This window comes from Microtus oregoni, unplaced genomic scaffold (genome assembly GCF_018167655.1).
Source record: "Microtus oregoni isolate MIOR12 unplaced genomic scaffold, Mior012 000037F_ref0000500, whole genome shotgun sequence".
NCBI lineage: Eukaryota > Metazoa > Chordata > Mammalia > Rodentia > Cricetidae > Microtus > Microtus oregoni.
The window spans coordinates 14,363,772-14,381,694 of NW_024543096.1; the positions used below are offsets into that span (position 1 = coordinate 14,363,772).

The window sequence follows — 17,923 nt, forward strand, 5'->3', positions numbered from 1 at the left end:
CCTTGCACTTATGTATGTATGTATGTATGTATGTATGTATTGGTTGATTGTATTTTGGTTTTCTCTTGGGAGAAGTGAGGACATATTCTCCCCCTCCCCATTTCCACTGCCAGGCTTACTTTTTAATGTATTAAAATGTTCCTGAATACCAGAGAAACTAGTTCAGTATGTTTGTAGATAAAGTAAAAAAGCATCTTTTGGAAATGATCATTTCCTGCAAATAAAGTTTCATTTGTGAAATAAAGATCACGTTAGCTAAAATGTTTAAGTGTCTTATTCCCTTCCCCCTTGTAATATCAGCTCTATTTTCTTCCTTGTGTGTGTGGGGGGGAGCAGATAGAAGTAGGGGCTTGTGATGGAATCTCAAGGCTGGTTTTGAACTCACTACGTAGCTGAGGGTAGCCTTGAACTCTTCACCCTCCCATCTCCGATTCCCAAGTGATAGGGTTACAGTAAGTGCCACCACTCATGGCTTTTGCCCAGTTTCTTTTCAATAAATGTTTACAACCCATGTCTGAGAATAAAGAGAATTAACCAGTCCCAGTTTTTAGGAACTTTTTGCAAACTTTACCATAACTAAATTTCAGAACAGTGACTAGGAACCTCTTCTTTGCTTGCTGTAGCAACATATGATGTCAGTACATCATGAAGTCACGAGACTTTCTGGAAAAATAAAATGGCATCTTTTCCAGGTGTTCTTACTGCAGGGACATGCTAAGTATTCGGATCAGGACTGCATTTGGTTGTGAGTGACAGAACCGGAGCTTAGGGTGACAAAGAAAGAAGCCTGTGAGCCGGTGTGGTAGCCATGCCTGTCATCTCAGGACCTAGGAGGGTGAGGCAGAGTGGAGAGTTCTAGGCCACCCTTGGGCTACAGTTAGAGACCTGGCCTTAAAAGCTAACAGATGTCTGGAGGTTGTCAGTTAACTGTGAAGGAGAACAAGGGGCAAGATACATGCTGGCTAAGTGGCCCCTTCTGCTAGTGTCTACTGCTGCCCTGTAAGCCCCTGGCTGTGGAAAGGAAGCCTAGAGGACAAGAAGGAGGACATTTTGTTGTTGTTGTTGCTACTGCTGGTGCTGCTTTTGGGTTTTTGTTTGTTTGTTTTGAGATAAGATTTTATTTTGTAGCCCTAGTGGCCCTGAACTCCTCCAGCCTCTGCCTCCTGAGTGCTGGGATCAAAGCTTTTTGCTGTTGTTAGGCATTAGGGGGCAGTGTTTTTGAGCTGGGCCTTTGACCACTACAAACAAAAGCAAAATGCTATTTCTGTACTGATAAGGAAGGGTAGGCCAGGTAGACAGCAAGCAATGTCTTCCAAGGGATTTTAAGTACCTACTCTTGGATTTTTTTCTCTCTCTTTTTTTTTGGCTATAAAACTGGCAAGTATTTACTGCTATCTTCCCATTGTGTGTTTTAAAAACGGAGGTGCCAAGGGCTTACCTAGGCCAGGGCCACATAAGTGCTAGGTTGTGAAACTGGAATTGGAAGTTGGACCCCCTTTGGACAATAGTCTCAAAAGTCAAAGACAGAAAGCGGGTCAGGTTTGGAGACCGTGTTCCTTTAAGCCTCTGGCTGTCTAATCCATTACACAGAGAGCCAGCCCAAGGTATGGCCAACGTCTCTTGGGCAATCTGCCAGCCGGCCCCCATGGGAGGCGGTTATGCGGTCATTCCTTCCCTGCTGTAACCACACACTCCAGTCGCTCTTAGGCAGCTGTGACATGCATCTGGATTAGCTTGCCAGTGAGGCAGAGTTCATGAGTCCAGGAAGCTGGGCACATCAAAGATCTGGGAATCGTCTTAGCTGGGGCAGGGGTGGGCAGCAGGTAGGTCCCTCCCGGCCTCCTCAGGGTGTGTTGCAGATAGGGTAGGAGGCACTCAAGGCTCCTGAAGAGAGCCAACAGGTGCTGAAGCAATGAGCAAATATCACCAGGCAGGGGAGTCTGTGGTCACCCTGTTATCTTCATTCACTGTTCTGGTTGACTTTAACAGCTCCCCGGCCTGTAGTAAAATACATGAAGTAGAGCATCAAGAAGAAAGGCTTGGCTCAGGGCAGGGAAGCAGAGGCGCTGGGAGCCAGCCATGGTTCTCAGGTTGTAAAGGAAAATCTCTAGACCAATGGGACACAGGCCTGAGGCCATGGCAGTGATTAACGCCAGAGTGGTAAGAAGTGCTATGCAGGAATGGGCAACCAGGTTGACAGTGTGCGTGTTGTGTGTGTGTGTGTGTGTGTGTGTGTGCTTACGCACACATGTTTTCTTTCTCTCTTCAAAGCGGCTTAATAGGAAACGCGCAATTTTCAGTTGTTTTGGCACCAAGAATAAAATTAAAAACTCATTTACTTTTCTCTTCTAATTAAGAACTTAAGCAACTTTCCAGAAGAAAAACACAAGCAACATGACACTCCCAGCTGGTGACATCACTCCGTCGCCCCAACTCTCTCTTAATATACAGTGGTACATTTCACACAGGTGTAATTAGTGTCGCAGACAAACAGTCCTGGCTCCCACCCTCTTCACTTAACCTTATTTTATGTGGACATTTTCAGACTTATTGGAAACATGTGTTGGGGGTTTTTCTTTCAGCTGGATTCTGTTACATTGATCCGCCATGGTCTGCGTCACCGTCTCTTGTTTGTGGGGCATGTGGGTTGCTTTCATGGCTTTGTTGTTATGAACGATGTCACTTCCAGCATTTTTGTTGTTTAAATGCTTTCTCTTTTGCCTCTGGGTTATTTTCTTAAGGATTATGTTCTCGGAAGGGCTACGTCTGTGTCAATATTATAAAGTTACTGACTTCTTACCGTTGGCTTGTTTGGACGTGGTGTCAACAGCACCGGAGAAATAGACTCGCTTTTCAGGATGGCCGGATGTGTCGGGGCCCAGCCTCGCCTCACACAGCTGTGCCGGTTATTTATCCGTCTCTTAGCTCCCTACCGACTGTATGCTACTTCATAATGCTGGTGCTTGCGGCCTGCGAACCATATCCCCCAGGACTCACTTCTGGCAGGCTCGGCATTGAGGGCTGTCAGTAGAAAGTGCCAACAGAAAATTAGAAAGGGAAGGAGGGGTGCCACACTTCCCTTCCTTTTGGCAGTGTCTCCAGAAGTGACATCATTCCTGGATACCCTCTCTCTGGTATTCCCAGCGTCCTTTTAGGCATGCCCAGAGACAAGAGAGAAGTGCTGTTCTATGCTACTGTAGTATTTCCTCCTCCTTCCCAGCCTGCCTCCTGCTTCCTGGCCACCTGCTTCCTGGCTCTCTTCCGTTACTAATGTCAAGGGCAGCTCCCTTTCTCCGTCTGATTTCAGCTGATGTAACACTGTGGTTTTCCATAGCGAATGCTTTCTCTTTGGAAATCCTAGCCTGATACTCTGTCCTTCTTTCCTTCCTTCCTTCATCCCTTTATTTCTTCATCTCCTGCTTTTGTTTGTTTGTTTGTTTGTTTTAAGAGATTCTCACCGTGGCACCCTGGCTGGCCTAGAACTCACTACATAGACAAGCAAGGCTGGTCTCAAACTCACAATCCTCAGGCTTCTGCCTCTTGAGTTCTGAGATTGTAAGCATGTACCACATGCCTGGCTTCCTGCTTACCTTCTGATAATAAAGGAGTTTATTATCAGTTGTTCTGTTCTACTCTGTTCTGTTTGCTGATGGCTCAAAAAATGTTTTAGTTTGACCAACAACAGAATTCCATTGACTTCTTATTGAGCCAAGAGCCTGACAATTATCCTTGTTGATCCCTTTGGTCCCTTTTTATTTTACATCTACCTGTTATCCTTTCTTTTTTCCTTTCTCTTATTTCCTCTTATACAAGTGATTACCAACCTGTTTTTTTGAGAATTGTGATTTAAAAAAAATAATTGTTGGGACTGGAGAGATTGTTCAGTGACTGAGAGCACTGGATGCTCTTCCCAAAGACTGGGGTTCAGTTTCTGGCACTCTGGTGGTGGCACACAATCATGTGTAACTCCAGTTCCCGAGGATCCAACACCCTATTCTTCTCTGCTAAAGCATGCCCATGGAGCACAGACATATGTGCAGTCAAAACACTGTACACATAACATGAAAATAAATAAAACCCTTCTAAAAAGCCTGTCAAAGTTTTGCTTGTATGTTTGGTTAGTTGGCTGTTTTTAGATAGGATCTGTCCATACAGCCCTGACTGTCCTGGAACTTACTATGTAGACCAGGCTGGCCTCAGACTCACAGAGATCCTCCTGCCTCTGCCTCCTAAGTACTGGGATTAAAGGCATATGCTACCATTCCCCACCTGTCTAAGACTTCTTAATTTCCTCTATAGTTTGAAAAACTACTATCTGTAACCCACTTTCCCCAACTATAGATGTTTGTTGGTTTACTCTATCTAATCAGCTATTTCTTGAAGAATTTTCCTTTTTCTGCTGTAGCCAACTTGCCTTAGTGCCAATTAACTAAACCCTACACACCAGGAATAGGCTAGGACTGAACCAGGGCAACCAACATGCTCCACACATACCCCCACTTTGTCCTACACCATTACTGCCTTAGAATTAGACAGGGATGACAGATTGTCCGGGTGAAGTGATTTCAGAGCTTAGATTTGGGGACAGATGTGGTGTTTCCCTATTCTGGTTATACTGGCAGTACCGTCAAATTCACAAGTAAACCAGTGTCAGGATGAAGGACAAAGTTAATGTAATACATAGTTACAGAGGATAAAAGATGACCTTTATCAGATGGATCTAGATGACCTTGCTGAATTGCAGGATCATCTTGTTTGTCTTTTTAAATTGATTTATTTTTATTTTATGTGCATTGGTGTTTTCTTCCTTCCTTTATTTTCTTTTCTTCTTCTTCTTTTTTTGGCACACATGTATATCTGTATGAGTCCCCAGGAACTGGAGCTACAGTTGTGAGTTGCCATGTCGGTGCTGGGAGTTGAACCCGGGTTCTCTGGAAGAGTAGTTGGAGCTCTCAACCACTGAGTTATCTCTTCAGCTCCATGGATTATCTTTTTAAGCTTGCCCTACTTATAGCATTGCCACTTAAGTGAACTAGCACTATTCCGTTACTAGTTAAGCTCAGTAGAACTGAGTTTTCTCAGGTTGTCTTGGGAGACTGGTATATCAAGCAATAAGCAGTCATTTTTATTAAGGTGCATAAAGTTAAACATTCCTTCATAACTGTAATACTTGTCACCATTTATTATCTACTACATTTTAAAATAGTTAAAAATAATTGTCATTCAAAATATTGCAGAGGTTGGAAAAAGGCACTGGGCGGCACTGAAGCAACATGTTACTAGAAGCAAGCTTACTCTAAGCAGTAGGTGCTTTCATTTATAAAATGTCCTTTAGTTCCATCACTGCAGGGAAAGCCTTGGAGTGAAAGATCTTTCTTTTTTAGTCACAGCCTCCTACCATACAGAGCCTTTCCATAGAAGCAAACACAAACCCATCTGTTGGGGACTATTACTTTAATTACGTAAAGGTGTGTTATGTTTGTTTAAGTTGCAGACTTACTTTCGATCTAAAGGTGTGCTACATTTGTTCATCTGCAGACTAACTATGTAGAGATGTGTTACATTTGTTTATGATGCAGACTATTACTTTAACTATGTAGAGGTGTGTTACATTTGTTTATGATGCAGACTATTACTTTAACTATGTAGAGGTGTGTTACATTTGTTTATGATGCAGACTAACTATGTAAAGGTGTGTTACATTTGTTTATAATGCAGACTATTACTTTAACTATGTAGAGGTGTGTTACATTTGTTTATGATGCAGACTATTACTTTAACTATGTAGAGGTGTGTTACATTTGTTTATAATGCAGACTATTACTTTAACTATGTAGAGGTGTGCTACATTTGTTTATCTGCAGACTATTTAACTATGTAGAGGTGTGTTACATTTGTTTATCTGCAGACTAACTATGTAGAGGTGTGTTACATTTGTTTATGCTACAGACTAACTATGTAAAGGTGTGCTACATTTGTTTATGTTGCAAATTTACTTTCTATGCAAAAGTGGGCTACATTTGTTTATGCTGCATTTGTTCAACAACTTGTTTAAAAAAATGTGTTTCTTTGCCTGCCTAAAGCTCCTGATTGGTCTAATAAAAAGCTTAATGGCCAATAGCTAGGTAGAGGAGGGATAGGTGGGGCTGACAGGCTGTGAGACTAAGTAGGAGAAGGATCCTAGGCTGGAAAGAGAAGAGAATGAGAAAGAGAGGGAGGTGCCTGGAGCCAGCCAGGCAGCTGCCAGCCAGCCAAGGAGTAGGACATACAGAATGAAAGAAAGATATAAAGCCCTGAGGCAAAACATAGAAAAAGAGAAACAGGTTAAATTAAGCCGTAAGAGCTAATGGGGCAAGCATAAGATAAGGTCAAGCATTCATAACTAATTATAAGTCTCCGTGTTGTGTCATGATTTGGGAGCTGGGTAGTGTGGTCCAAAAGAAAGCCTGCTACACCTCTCTCCAAAGACTTGGAGAGTTTGGTGTTTGTCTCTAATACTTTGTCACTTAGCTCATACTCATGCCCTACCCTGATAAATGCTTCTCCAGTAAAGACACTTACCTTCCAGAATATCATAATTCACCTCAGGATGCAGGGGGAAAAAGTCACCTTGCCAAAGATTTCGGGTAGGAAAGAGAGAGCTAGACTGTTGCTCAAGCATGTCTGCAAAGTCTCAGGTCTTTTGACACCAGCTCCCAACAACAGCACTGAAGGATGCTGAGTGGTGTCTGAGTTAGATTTGAAAGGGATGTAGCTCTTGCTGTTGTCCTGGGAACGCATTCCAGGAGCCTCCTGCTACCATGTGAGAGGTTTCTTTCTTTTTTTTTTTTTTTAAATATTTATTTATTATGTATACAATATTCTGTCTGTGTGTATGCCTGCTGGCCAGAAGAGGGCACCAGACCTCATTACAGATGGTTGTGAGCCACCATGTGGTTGCTGGGAATTGAACTCAGGACCTTTGGAAGAGCAGGCACTGCTCTTAACCTCTGAGCCATCTCTCCAGCCCTGTGAGAGGTTTCTTATGCTGGGACCACCATGTGGAGAAAGTACAGGACAGCTAGAGATGTCCAGAAGTCCCAGCCCTCTTGCTCCCAGTTGCTTGACTTTTCCCAGCCCCTTCCCCAGCTATGTTCTAAGTACAACCATAGGAAGAAGCCTCAGTGAATACTGCTTGACTGATCCAGTCAAACTCGGCTTTGTGAGCAAAACATTCACTATCCTATGACAATACTGAGTTTGAAGTGGTCATTCGCTGATGATAATTGCCGCTGGCACACAATTTATTAATGTTCCAGTAGAAACGTGTTTACTGAACTTGTAGAACTTTTAGTTTAGTGGGGAAAGTTATCAGACCTCCCCTACAGCTAGTCCTTAAATCTGCCATTTGGTTATTAACACTATATTATGCATAAGCTAGTCTTCTCTTGGACATTGAGATATTACATTTTAATTAGTTAGTTTATTAACTAGTTTATTAATGGTATTTTGAGACTGGGTTTCACTGTGTAGTCCTGGATGACCCGAAATTTGCTGTGCAGATCAGGCTAGTCCCAAACTTGTAGCAATCTCCTACCATTGCCTCATAAGTGCTGGTATTATAAAAATGTACTACCATGGCAGGTTTAGATGTATTTTAATTATCATTTGGATACAGTCTTGGCTTCTTATTAATATATTTGTCATTCTAAATGATGGTGCATAGAACTTAAAAAAAAACTACTGCATTCGTGTGTATGTGTCTAGCTACATTCTTAGTTCAGCCTTTCTTGAAAAATTAAACTTTTTATTTTAAGATTCTTATCAGGCTGATGAGATGGCTCATTGGGTAAAGACACTTGCCTTGCCAGCCTGAGGACCTGGGTTCAATCCCTGGGACCTTGTAAAGGTAGAAGTGGAGAATTGACTCCACAAAGTTATCTTCTGCCCTCCACACAAGAACTGTGGCATCTGTGCAACTCTACCCCCTCCCCCATTTGTCACACACAGAAACTAATAAACCCAAAGAACTTTGAAAAGATAGCAATATACATATAGTTATATAAAAGAGTCATCTACACCATTGATTTACAAATCTTACAAATATATAGTAAACTATTATAAGGATATCGACAGTTCTACAATCCAGATACATTTCTGCCACTGTGAGAACTCTTCTTGTCACATATCAGAATAGTGGTTCTTGTGAGTTGCGACCCCTTTGGGGGGTTGAATGACCCTTTCACAAGGATCACCTAAGACCATTGGAAAACACAGATGTTTACACTATGATTCATAACAGTAGCAAAATTATGAAGTAGTAATGAAAATAATTTTATGGTTGCAGGTCACCACAACACAAGGAACTACATAAAAGGGTCCCAGCCTTAGGAAGGTTGAGAACCACTGTGTTAGAAACGCCCATCCTTCAGCTGTCCTTAGACAGTTCTCGACCACTGATCTGCTGTTCCTTTCTATGAGTCTGCCAGTTCCAGGAGGCTATTTGAATGGATCCTGTAATGTTTTGGATTCACCTGCCTTCCTACCTCCCTCTTCTCTCCCCTTCTGTCTTTGTTGTTTTTCGAGACAAGGTCTCACTAAATAACCCACGCTGATCTCAAGCTCCACTCACCATGGAGCCCATGACACCATGAACACTTCGCCTTCCTGCTTCTACTTCCTAGTCCTAGGAACGAGCCACCACACCCAGCTGGGTTTTTTGTTTTTGTTTTTGTTTTTCATTCAGTGTAATTCTCCAGAGAAAAATACAAGTTGTATGTAACAATAATTCATTCCTTTTTACTGCTGAGTAGTAGTAGTTACGTATTAATTTATTTGCTCATTCATCCTTCAACAGGCACGGATTGTTTCCAGTTGTCATCTATTATGAATAAAGCTGTTGTGTGCATTTTGTGTTTAGGTTTTCCTATGAACGTCAGTCTTCATTTCTCTGGGATAAATGCCCACGAGTTTAATTGCTGGGTTATATGGCAGCTGCATATTTAGTTCGTTTATTTATTTTTAAGGAACTCTCATACTGTGTTTTCAGAGAAGTGATATCATTTCATAGCCCCAGGAGTGATAGATGAGTATTCTAATTTCTATGCATGCCCCCCCCACCCCGATTTAGAACAATATTTTAAACATAGCTTTCCAGATTAGATTTCCCTCAATGGATTCTTTGGTCAACAAGATCTAGGCCTCTAATATCTGGGTACATTCCCAGGGCTAAGATTGGGCATGGAAAATTGAGAAGGAGATGAAGAGGCAGAGGGCATACCATCTAATTCTAACGCTCAGCGATGGCTGTCTTCTTTTGGGTCACTGACATCTTGTTTTAACTGGTTTCAACTGTAACTGTAGCAGTCATCTCTTTCCCTTCAGGTAGTCTTTTCAAAGCCATTGAAAAGCTAGAAGAGGAACAAGCAACAGACTAGCTGTGAACGCAGATGTTGGCATTGGAAGACCTTGAAAATCATTGACAGGAAACAGGATTTTAGCGAAAGCTAAGTAGTCAAACCCACTTTCACCAAGCAGCTGGTTTTCAGGGCACCTAGGGGTGAGGGTGACTCCTTTAATGAAGCCTGGTAGTTTAATCTTTTCTGATATTTATAGAGAATCACATGTACTCGTGTTACGTGTGACATGACACAGACACATGACACCCAGGAAGACAGAAGCAAGGGTTTCAACCGCCTCTGTCTCAGTTCTAAGATGTTTACATCTATTGTTTGTTTTTTTCAAGACAGGGTTTCTCTCTGTTACAGTTCTGGCTGTCCTGGAACTCACTTTGTAGACCAGGCTGGCCTTGAACTCACAGAGATCCACTGGCCTCTGCCTTGGGAGTAGATTAAAGGTTTGTGCCACCACCATCTGACAGATGTTTAGGTCTTTAATAGAACTTCTAAGAGTTAAATTATAAGTGCTAAAATTATCTTATTTCTGATACTATTTCATGTTAATAATTACTAAAATGTGGATACTAGCTCAAAATGGTTTTCTAAGTGTACGAATCCTGTTTTATATACTTTCCTTTCAGCATGAGAGTTACGATTGCCTTTACTACATTGTCTTTTTATAGTCAAAATTTCTTAGTTCTATCAAACTGAATATCTTCACCAATAATACCAGCAGCCTTCATCCGTTTCAAGGTTGGGTTGTGTGACTGTAAAGGTAGAAACAGCAGACTGATCACTGGAGTTTCCAGTTTGGCAGAACACTCTGTATTTACAGCCCCCCACACACCCTCCTTTCCTGCATTTTCCTTTCTTTCCTCCCTTTTGGAGCAATATCTTCCAATCTCAGTTCTCTTGGCTTAACCTCCAGAGTGCTGGCGTAACATGTGCTACTATGCCCAGTTTTGCAAGGCAGTTGAAGTCCCAGACTGGCCTCAAACACGATCACTCTCCTGCCTTAGCCTTTCGAGTGCTGGTATAATGAGTGCCCGGCACCATGTTCAGATGCAAAGTCATTTTCCTTAACAACTGCTCTTAGGAAACTCTTTGTAGAGGTTCAAGTTCATAATCTCACTAGCATTTAGGCTTCCTATTTTGTAGGACCAAAGAGACAGCCATTGATAAGTGGTATAAATAAGACAGTAAAGGCTCTTGCAAAAATTTCTAGCTAGGATTTCTTAAAGGAATAAATCCTTTACATTACTACATTATTTAGTTAAGAATTTCCAAACCAAAGGCCATGTGCCTTTAATCCCAGCAAAGACAGGTCGGTTTCTGAGTTCAAGGCCATCTTGGTCTACATAGTAAGTTCTAGGACAGCCAGAACCACACAGTGAGAGCCTGCCTCAAAAAGAAAATGAACAAACAAAAAGAACGAATTTCCAGACTGGTTGTGATGAAGCTTTTAATCCAACACTTGGGGAGGCGGAGACATTTGTCTCTTTGTGAAGTGGAGGCCAGTCTGTTCTGCATAGGGGGTTCGAGGCCAGCCAGGGCTATAAGATGAGACCCTGTCGCAAAACCAACAACTTGTATGTTGATGTGCATATAGCGAGGTATGTCAGTATAGGGTGTGCTCTATAATTTTTCCTCTTTAACACTAATATGGGAGAAAATCAAATCTTTGTAAATTGTTCCTGTGTGCTACTGTTTGAGACAAGAACTGTCAATTTACCCCCAGATGAGACCCTGAGGACTTAATTGGTGTTATTATCTCCTCCTGATTCATCAGTAAGTCACCCTTTCTCGGTGTGCAGATGTGGGTATTCTGGATTGTTCTGGTTATTCCAAGCATACTGGCCCCTGGTAACAAGAGGTGAAAAACATCTTGTCTGTTAACTCAACATGAACCTTCACTGACTACTTTCCAACTTACTAAGTTTTTACAAATCTCATCTTGTTTATTCTTCTAACAGACCTGTGAGGCAGAGATGCTATAGTCTTCTAATTTTGTAGACGAGGACCACAGGTCAAAAAGATTAGATGGATTGCCCATAATCACAAATAGGACAAAAGCAGAGCAGCAACCTGGATGTTACTACTTTGATTTTAGTGTTTCTTCTTACAAAGCTTGGTGGAAAAAGGGAAGTCATACTTCTAAGAAGGAAACTGTAAAATATACCTTTGATTCTCCAAATCAGCAGGCTACTTTCATGTGATCATCAGTGGATTCAGCAGGTGATGGTTGGATTAGTACCCAATAGCATTACCTCACCTTTTCTGAAAAAAAAAAATTCTGTTTCTGTCTTCAGATCATTTCACAATCAGAAGAGTTGAATAAATCTAGTTTTATATTGGCAGATAATGTGTACTCCCATGACCCCAGCACTGGGTGGCTGAGGCAGGAGGATCTGAAGATGAAGGCCAGTTTAGATACACAGCAGCTGCAGCAACGACAGTAACAACCCAATTATTCACACTGCATGTTACTCTAAGCTAGACTTTTCTAGGACTTCAGCTATTCCCACAGTCTTTAAAAAGTTTTATTACCGGGATAGTCGGTTGCACTGTGATGCTCTGAGACTACTGATAAAGTTAAACTTGAATAAAAAAAAAATTATTTATTTATTTATTTATTTATTTATTTATGCATTTTCAGAGACCAGCCTTGAGGAAGTGGCTCTCTCCTTTACTCTGTTGGTCCCAGGGACCCAGCTCAGGTTACTATGCTTGGTGGCAGATGTCTTTACCAGCCGAGCCATCTTTCCAGCTCTAGTCCCACATCTTATAACGCAATGTGAACCCCTCAATCTATTTCTCCTACTCTAGTCCCTCACTGGGTTTCTTATCCATTTAAATGACTCCCTGTGTTGGATGAGTTCCTACACTACTGGCAGGCCATGCATTTGACCATGACTCCTTTAACCGCCTGGCCAACTGAGGGGAGCAGTAGATTTCTGAACCCCTGGACGAATGTCCGCCATCAGCCTGTATGACCACGGTGTTAGCAAACCCGTGAGACTATGCATCATTGCACATACAGGGACTGTGTGGGGCAGTGAATTTCATTGCTTTTCTCAAATGATGTACAACTATACCCAGTTTATTTTATTATTCCCCAGGTCTTTATTTTTTTTTTTCTTTCTCAAAATTGTTAAAAAGCAGAGGAGGAATGAACAAACCGAAAGAAAAGAATGAATTCTGCAACTCTTGAAAGACCCTCCAAGGAAGGAGAAGTGTGTGCTTAAGTTTGGATTGCTTACCTTATGTTATTAATTTTTAAAGTTTCATCTGGCGTTGAAGTTTAAACTTAAAAACTCTTTACAGTGTGGCCTATACTACACATCCCATAATAAACACTGGCTAGGAACCTAAATTAGACTTGATTTAAAATAGAGCTACTCAGGAATCTGACCAAGGGGGAGAAATACAGCAACACTCACGAGGCACATTCTTTTCTCATGCCTTCCTCAGTCTATTGCCCTGGGCAGTAAACTGTGCGGTAAAATAACCAGTTTCATAGTTGCTCTTTTCTTTCCGTCTGCTGAGAAAAAGCTACATTGTTGGCAGAGTGCCAGAAAAATTTCCACATGCAACCCAGGAGATCACATGTATATATGAGGAATGTGGGAATGTGTGTGGCTCAGAGTATCTGTGCAATCTAGGGTTCCCGCTTCCTCCTTCAGTTGTTAGAAACACACAAGGAATTAGGGAACTTTTATTTGTTTATTTATTTAGTTTTTTTCTTTTTCAAGACAGGGTTTCTCTGTAGCTTTGAAGCCTGTCCTGGAACTAACTCTTGTAGACCAGGCTGGCCTCTAACTCACAGAGGTCTGCCTGGCTCTGCCTCCTGAGTGCTGGGATTAAAGGCAAGTACCACCACCACCTGGCCTAGACAAGGAATTAGGGAACTTTTAAAACTGGCTTAGTGGAGAGCCCCAAGAAAAGCAAGTGGTGATTCGCGAGCCTCTGTTGCCCCAGAAAATACAAAGTTGCCTAATAACCAGCTGAAAGCACCTTTTATTATTATTTAAGGGAAAAGCAGGTAGTTTTCAAAGCATGAAAATTCATTGTTTGAACTTGTGTTCAGCTAATACTTTACATATTAAGAAGACACTTTTAAAAATTTAACTTTTTTATTGAGTCTTTGGAAGTTTCACATCATGCACCCCAATTCTGCTCATCTCCCAGTCTCTCCATATCCCCCCATCTCTGCTGTGCCCCCTTACAAAAGAAAACAAAACAAAGCGAGCAAGAAAACAAAATAAAAAACAACCCCCCTCCAAACAAACCAAAACAACAGAAAAATCTCTTTGCTTCCCCTTCTTTCCTGCCTCTCCAACACCTCTCCATTCATCCTGGTGGCATTGTATATCTCTTTGTCCCGTCAGCTTTATCGGCACATTAGGCACATTCGTAGCAATGATTCACTCACTGGTCTGGTTCAAGGCCTCTGATTCCTGGTGTACCATTCTCACTAGATCCTCACCAGAGCTCCTCTGGGATATCTTGTGGCTGTCCCAAGTCTTGGAGATCTTGTCTATCATTGCTTCAGGAGCTCCAGCGGGTCCTAGACAGGGTAAATGCTAGGGTGGGTTAACCCAAGACCAGGCTGTGGGCCTGTGTGGTAGCCAAGCTGGTCAGTCCCGACCACTGGGACCACACACCTCCGGCAGGAGGAGTCAGCTCCCCCTTATGCATGCCCTCAGGGTTGGTTCACCTTCAAGTGGTGAGGGATGAGAGGGGGGGCATCTCTCCTGAGTGCAGGGGCCAGCTCAAGAAGAGACTTCTTAAGAAGTCTTAGAAGAGATTCTAACATGTATCATTTTCACTCACAGGTTAAGACAGCTTTGATGTTCTCAGTACAACGTTCTGTATATAAGGAAATCGTTTAGAGCAAGAGATCGGGTTGTGCTTAATAACATGTAGTTCGGATTATGTAAACACTACCGGAAGAAGGGGAAACGGGGCCCTTCTGTGTACAAATATCACATTGCTAGCTCCCTGCCTGTGTAGAATGTTAAGCACCCCTAACCAGGCAGTGGTGAGATTTCTTCATGAGTGCCCTTGACTTCTGAAACTATAAAACCAAGCCCTTTTCAACCCGAAATAAAGGTGATGCAAGAAACTAGCATATTTACTTTCTGTGATTGCTCTCCTTGCTACTTGGTCAAGTCTGAGGGGAGTGGGAAAGAAACTTTATCGTCTCCAAGGCTCTTTAAGCAAGTTCATTAAAGTTTGGGAAGAGTCAAGGATAGCCCAAGAGGAAGGCGCAAAACATTATGAATTGTACCCGTCACCTACCCATTTTGTCCACTGCGGACAAGCCCGAGGCAGGAAGCTGTACCTGTTTTTTTCTTCAGGAGTTTCTCATCCATCTTAGGATTTCAGACTGGACTGACTGCTGAGTTGATGTCGTTCTTATTGTTGCCGGCTGCCTTTGTGATCTGTGGTTGAAAGTGGCTACTCTTACTGTATTCCAAGAGAAGTTCATCAAACATCACCCTGGTTTTTATCAACCAGGCACGCCAGCGCGGAGGAAGGCTGTCCAAACTTCTCCTGCTTCCCGAGCTATGCTCTTGCTTGCTTTGAATATTCATGTCCTGCTTTGCTTGAGGAAAGGCTGGGATAGTGTTGCTGCTTAAATATAAATATCGTGATAATCAGGCCTTTGAATGTACAAGTAAAAAATATCCAGCCCATTTTGGTCATCTTTTATTTATTACAGAGAGATGGCGTGGCCTTTTGCTTCCTGCCGCTTTTCACAGGAACTTTAAATATGAACACCATTCCTGCTGTTATCTTTATACTGGGAAGCTCTACGTGAGGTTGAAGTTTTTATAGGGAAAATTGTTTAAAACACAGTTGTCTTTAAAGGCGGGTTTGCTACAGCAAAGGTTAGGGGTTGTCCATAAAGTCATTTATAGCGCCTTCTGTATTCTTCCCTCTGCACACAGATGGGCGGCCTGTGCTCAGTTCCTTTTGGAATTTCGACTTGATCCTTCTGCAAAGAGAGGGGGTCCAAAGGGCTTTGGGAATAGAGTGGGTTGAGACTCCTTCCATGTAAACTGGGTTCCTAGGAGGTTCTGGAGAACCCATCTATCCTATGCCATTCTTGGCCTTCTGTTTGTTGGGAATAACAAAACATTTTGGGAACTAGGGAGTTCAATTTACTGCCACCAGCCTACATAATAATAGCATCTTTGTCTGTTCCCCCTCCAGGACTCGTCCTCCTGACAAGGAAGCTATGCGCTGGCCAGTGGACTTAGCCCAGACCCGCATCGCCAGTCAGATTTGGAGGAGGCGGTGGACTCCCCGACCCTGGGCAATCACTGACCCTGCGAGCACCCCCAATTCACTTTTGCACAGAAAAAGGTGCAGTGGATGAGATTTACTGTCCATCTCTCTTAGCTCATTTTGGAACCAGAAAGTGTGTTTGTTTGCGTATAGTTAAGCGAGGGGGAAGAAAAGCCAACAAAGCCACCCTAAGACATCCGCGGAAACTTCAGCTTGGCTAATTGCTCCCATATGTGTCCTCCTCCGATGCTTTTAAAGAGCAGTGTAGACCGAAGGCCGGGTTACTTTACGGATTTTAAAACGGTTGAAAAAAAAAAAGAGAGAGGGGGGCGACTAATCGCACTTCTGGTCCTGTCCCACAGGCAGACGCCTAGGCGGAGCCCCCAGGGGAGCAAACCTTCCCCAGGGAAGCCAAGCTTCCCGCAAGGAACAGGCTGGGAGAGGAAGAGCGGAGGCGCCCGGCAGAAAGTTCGCGTGCCGCGCCCCAGCGGGTCGCAGAGCCCTGGCAGCTTCAGGCGGGAGGGGCGCGGGAGGAGCAGCCCCAGCGGGCGCGCACAAGGAAGGTGCCTTCCGGAACACGCGCAAGGGCGGGGACTCGCGCTGCCAATGAGGTCCCGGTGTGGGCCGAGCCAGGCGGGGGGACGGGCCCGAGCGCTGCCTCCGCGGTGGCAGCTGCGGGAGCCGGGCTCGGGAGCCGCCGCAGGAGCCGCCGCCGCCACCGCCGAGCGCTCAGCCCGCCGCGCCCTGAGGCCCGGCCCCCCGGGGTGGGAACCGCGTCGGAAGCTGGAAACTTTCCTGGCAGGTAAACTCCAGTCTGCCCGGGCGTCGCTGCGGGCCTCCGGGCGTCCGCAGCCCGGGTCAGTGGCCGGAGCTGGCGGGGAGGAAGGGTCCCGGGGAGGCAGCCCGGGAAATGAGAGCGAGGCTGGTGGGAAAGTTTCGGGACGCCCCTGCCCTCCCCCCCGTCCCTCCGCCGCGCACAACGGGAGCTTTCCGGGAATAGGCGCGGGCAAGCCGGGCGCTCCCGGCCTCGGGCTAAGCGCTGCCGGGGAGTCGGTGCAGGCCGTTTCCTGCGCGCCGGGAGGAACGGGTTGCAGCAGAGCCGGGCCGGGGGGGGACACCGGGATCACGCTGCGCGCAGACTTTCCCAGCGGTCCCTCCTCCGCCTCCTCTGTCCCTTGGCTAGACAGGGCCTGGGCTGCGCAGGGCACCTGGGGTGGGGGTGGGGGTCGTGCGGGCGGGGCGCTTGGCACCTCAGGGTCTCGAGTGCCGGGGTGCGCGGGTCGCGAAGTTGCGGAGCGAACTTCAGCGGGGGGCGAACCGTGTCGTCCTCCGTGGTCTTGAAAGTGAGTGCTTCGCTCCTGCAGGCTGCGACTCGCATATGCACGCGAATTTCTTTCCGTGCTGGTGGCGGTGGTGGGGTGATGATTTGGGATCAGTCCTTGAGGATTTTTCTTTTAGTGCCAGCTAAGTGGAGGGCAGGGTCAAGATTTCGAGTCTTCTTGTCCTTGGGTGATGAATGATTACTTTGGAGGCATTATGAGGATTCAGGTTCTTCCTGGAGGACTTTTGGGTGTGTGTTGGGGGGGCCCCCCGGGCTCGGCTCTGTTCTTTCCGGAACGGCTGGCGGGGAAGGAAGCCCTGGGCATTGTGTAGCGTGTTTGCTGACAGCAAGATCTCTGGACTGGCGTTCCCAAAACTTACTTGACTAATTGTGTAGAGGCTCCGGGAGGAAATGCGGCCGTGGCCAGGTAGAAACGCGGCGCCGCGGCCGAGGGCGGTGGACGCCGGGCTGTGGCTGTGACAGTCTTCTTCAGGCTGCTTGGGAGCCCCAGACCCTTGTGCCTGGAGTAGTGTGGGACTCGTCTCAGTGTTACATTTCTTGCGGAGTGAACTCAGGGAGACGAGGAGGGTACCTTCATCTTGAACTTGACCCCAGAAGTAGCGTCTCAGCGGGTTAAAAGGTAAAGGCAAGCTGAGCCTTAACCTGGAAAGGAGCTCGGACGCCGCTGGCTCCTGGTTCAAAATCTTTTAGGAAGGGCTCAGGGCGGCCGAGGTCGCGAACTCTGGAAATGCCAGACTCATCAGACTGCCTAAGTTAGTGTGCTGGGGGAGGGAAGGAGAAACCTGGTTGGCTGGCACAGGGGGTTGGTTTTTCTTTGTGGTGAAAAAGAAGGGAGCTTGCGTCTCTACTTTCACCAGATCCGCTACTCCCCTTCACCCCACTCCCCCCTTCCTGGGTCATCTTTATCCTG

General features: G+C 44.9%; 1 protein-coding gene across 2 annotated transcripts in view; it reads left to right on the top strand.

Annotated features, from left to right (window-relative positions):
* Positions 1–16,345: 16,345 nt before the first annotated feature.
* The window catches only part of Tanc1 (tetratricopeptide repeat, ankyrin repeat and coiled-coil containing 1), a 220,734-nt gene continuing 219,156 nt past the window's right edge, over positions 16,346–17,923 (top strand). For both annotated transcript variants that reach the window (XM_041631414.1, XM_041631416.1), the window contains exon 1: positions 16,346–16,473. The gene's annotated coding sequence lies outside the window, so the exon portion shown is untranslated. The remainder of the gene's footprint in view (positions 16,474–17,923) is intronic.